The following is a 4,420-nucleotide window of genomic DNA, read 5'->3' on the forward strand; positions in this document are numbered from 1 at the left end:
CTGCTCTTTCGTTGAATACGGTTTTCTGTGCTGTACAGTCTGAGATATCACATTTCTGTATTCTTTTAAACCTTGTGAAATAGCTGGCATGCATTTGTTAGAGTTTACAACGAGTGCATTGCTATTCGATTCTATTTCTGGAAACGGGTTTTTGTTTTTTCCACATCAGATATGAGTTTGCTGTTTTCCTCTCAACGTAGTTAATCAGGCGACACGTATGTGTTTTGGGTTACAACGCTGTGCTGTGCTTTTCTGTTCTTTCCTCATATACGGGTTTCTGTGCTGTACAGCGTGAGATAGCACTTTTCTGTTTTCTTCTAAACCTAGTTAAACTGGCAACACGCATATGTTTCACTTTACAGCGCTGTATATTGCTTTTCGTGTTTTTCGCTGGAAACGAGTTTCTGTGTTCTACACCATCAGATATTAGTTTTCTGTTTTCCTCTCAACGTAGTTAATCAGGCGACATGCATTTGTTAAAGTTTACAATGCTGTGCATTGCTATTCGATTCTATTTCTGGAAACGGGTTTTTGTTTTCTCCACCATCAGATATAAGTTTTCTGTTTTCCTCTTGCGTAGTTATTCAGGCGACACGTATGTGTTTTAGTTTACAACGCTGTGCTTTGCTTTTCTGTTCTCTCATTGAATACGGGTTTCTGTGCTGTACAGTGTGAGATATCACTTTTCTGTTTTCTTGTAAACTTAGTTAAATAGGCAACAAGAATGTGTTTCAGTTTATAACGCTGTGCATTGCTTTTCGGTTCTTTCACTGGAAACGGGTTTCTGTGTTCTACATTACCATCAGATATTAGTTTTCTGTTTTCCTCTCAACGTAGTTAATCAGGCGACACATATGTGTTTTAGTTTACAACGCTGTGCTTTGCTTTTCTGTTCTTTCGTTGAATACGGTTTTCTGTGCTGTACAGTCTGAGATATCACATTTTTGTATTCTTTTAAACCTTGTGAAATAGCTGGCATGCATTTGTTAGAGTTTACAACGAGTGCATTGCTATTCGATTCTATTTCTGGAAACGGATTTTTGTTTATTCCACATCAGATATGAGTTTCCTTTTTCCTCTCAACGTAGTTAATCAGGCGACACGTATGTGTTTTAGGTTACAACGCTGTGCTTCGCTTTTCTGTTCTTTCCTCATATACGGGTTTCTGTGCTGTACAGTGTGAGATATCACTTTTCTGTTTTCTTCTAAACCTGGTTAAACTGGCGACACGCATATGTTTCACTTTACAGCGCTGTATATTGCTTTTTGCGTTTTTCGCTGGAAACGAGTTTCTGTGTTCTACACCATCAGATATTAGTTTTCTGTTTTCCTCTCAACGTAGTTAATCAGGTGACATGCATTTGTTAAAGTTTACAACACTGTGCATTGCTATTCAATTCTATTTCTGGAAACGGGTTTTTGTTTTCTCCACCATCAGATATAAGTTTTCTGTTTTCATCTCAATGTAGTTAATCAGGCGACACTTATGTGTTTTAGTTTACAACGCTGTGCTTTGCTTTTCTGTTCTCTCATTGAATACGGGTTTCTGTGCTGTACAGTGTGAGATATCACTTGTTTGTTTTCTTGTAAACCTAGTGAAATAGGCAACAAGAATGTGTTTTAGTTTACAACGCTGTGCATTGCTTATCGGTTCTTTCGCTGGACGTGTTTCTGTTCTACATTACCATCAGATATTAGTTTTCTGTTTTCCTCTCAACGTAGTTAATCAGGCGACACTTATGTGTTTTAGGTTACAACGCTGTGCTTTGCTTTTGTGTTTTCTCATTCAATACAGGTTCCTCTGCTGTACTGTGTGAGATATCACTTGCTGTTTTCTTCTGAACCTAGTTAAATAGGCGACACGCATGTGTTTCAGTTTACAACTCTGTGCATTGCTTTTCAGTTCTTTCGCTGGAAACGGATTTCTGTGTTCTACACCATCAGATATTAGCTTTCTGATTTCCTCTCAACGTAGTTAATCAGGTGACGCTTATGTGTTTTAGGTGACAACACTATGCTTTGTTTTCTGTTCTTTCCTTATATACGGGTTTCTGTGCTGTACAGTGTGAGATATCAATTTTCTGATTTCTTCCAAACCTAGTTAAATTGGCGACACGAATGTGTTTCATTTTACAATGCTGTGCATTACTTTTCGGTTCTTTTGCTGGAAACGGGTTCCTGTGTTCTACACCATCAGATATTAGTTTTCTGTTTTCCTCACAACGTAGTTAATTAGGTGTCACTTATGTGTTTTACTTATGTGTTTCGCTTTTCTGTTCTTTCCTCATATACGGGTTTCTGTGCTATACAGTGTGAAATATCACTTTTCTCTTTTCTTGTAAACTTAGTTAAATAGGCAACAAGAATGTGTTTCAGTTTATAACGCTGTGCATTGCTTTTCGGTTCTTTCGCTGGAAACGGGTTTCTGTGTTCTACATTACCATCAGATATTAGTTTTCTGTTTTCCTCTCAACGTAGTTAATAGGCGACACGTATGTGTTTTAGTTTACAACGCTGTGCTTTGCATTTCTGTTCTTTCGTGGAATACAGGTTTCTATGCTGTACTGTGTGTGATATCATTTTTCTGTTTTCTTCTAAACCTAGTTAATAAGGCGACACGTATGTGTTTCAGTTTACAACGCTTTGTATTGCTTCTCTATTCTTTCTATGGATATGGGTTTCTGTGTTCTACTCCATCAGATATTAGTTTTCTTTTTTCCTCTCAACGTAGTTAATCAAGTGACACGTATGTGTTTTAGTTTACAGCGCTGTACTTTGCATTTTTTTTCTGTCATGGAATACAGGTTTCTGTGCTGTACAGTGTGAGATATCACTTTTCTGTTTTCTTCTAAACCTAGTTAATTAGGCGACACGTATGTGTTTTGGTTTACAATGCTGTGCAGTGTGTTTCTGTTCTTTCGTTGGAAAGGGCTTTCTATGTTCTACTTTTCTGTTTTCCTATAAATGTAGTTAATCAGGCCACACATATGTGTTTTCGTTTACAACAGTGTGTTTTACGGTTCTCTTCTTTCGTTGGAAACGGGTTTCTGTGCTTTATGGCATGATACATCAGTTTTCTGTTTTCCTCTCAGCCTAAATAATCAGGCGCCACTTATGTGTCTTAGTTTCCAACGCTATACTTTGTGTTTCTGTTCTTTCATTGAATACAAGTTTCTGTGCTCTATATTGTGAGATATCACTTTTCTGTTTTCTTCTAAGCTTAGGTAATTAGGCGACACATATGTTTTTCAGTATACAACGTTGTGCATTGCGTTTCTGTTCTTAAATTTGTAACGGGTTTCTGTGTTCTACACCATAAGATATTAGTTTTCTTTTTTCCTCTCAATGTAGTTATTCAGGCGACACGTATGTGTTTTAGTTTACAATGCTGTTCTTTGCTTTTCTTTTCTCTCGTTGAATACAGGTTTCTATGCAGTACAGTGTGTGATATCACTTTTATGTTTTCTTCTAAACCTAGTTAATTAGGCGACATGTATGTGTTTCAGTTTACTACGCTGTGCATTGCTTTTCTGTTCTCTCTATGGATATGCGTATCTGTGTTCTACACCTTCAGATATTAATTTTCTGTTTTCCTCTCAATGTAGTTAATCAGGAGACACATATGTGTTTTAGTTTACAACGCTCTGCTTTGCTTTTCTCTTCTTTCGTTGAATACAGGTTTCTGTGCTCTACAGTTTGAGATAGCACTTTTCTGCTTTCTTGTAAAGTTAGTTAATTATCCGACTCATATGTGTTTCAGTTTACAACACTATGCATTGTTTTTCTGTTCTTTTGTTGGAAACGGGTTTCTGCGTTCCTCACCATCAGATAGTAGTTTTTTGTTTTGCTATCACCGGAGTTATTCACGGGACACATATGTGTTTTTGTTTACAACACTGTGCTTTACGATTCTCTTCTGTCGTTGGAAACAGGTTTCTGTGCTTTACGGCATGATACTTAAGTTTTCTGTTTTCCTCTCAACCTAATTAATCAGGTGACACTTATGTGTCTTAGTTTCCAACGCTATATTTTGTGTTTCTGTTCTTTCGTTGAATACAGTTTTCTGTGCTCTATACTGTGAGATATCACTTTTCTGTTTCCCTCTAAGCTTAGGTAATTAGGCGACACGTATGTGTTTCAGTATACAAAGCTGTGCATAGCGTCTGTTCTTTCATTTGTAATGGGTTTCTGTGTTCTACTCCATCAGAGATTAGTGTTCTGTTTTCCTGTCAACGTAGTTAATCAGGCGACACATATGTGTTTTCCTTTACAACATTGTGCTTTACGGTTGTCTTATTTCGTTGGAAACAGGTTTCTGTCTTTTACGGCATGATACATCAGTTTTCTGTTTTCCTCTCAACCTAATTAATTATGTGACACTTATGTGTCTTAGTTTCCAACGCTATATTTTGTGTTTCTG

Source organism: Psammomys obesus, unplaced genomic scaffold (genome assembly GCF_907164565.1).
Source record: "Psammomys obesus unplaced genomic scaffold, mPsaObe1.curated_primary_1811, whole genome shotgun sequence".
Lineage (NCBI taxonomy): Eukaryota > Metazoa > Chordata > Mammalia > Rodentia > Muridae > Psammomys > Psammomys obesus.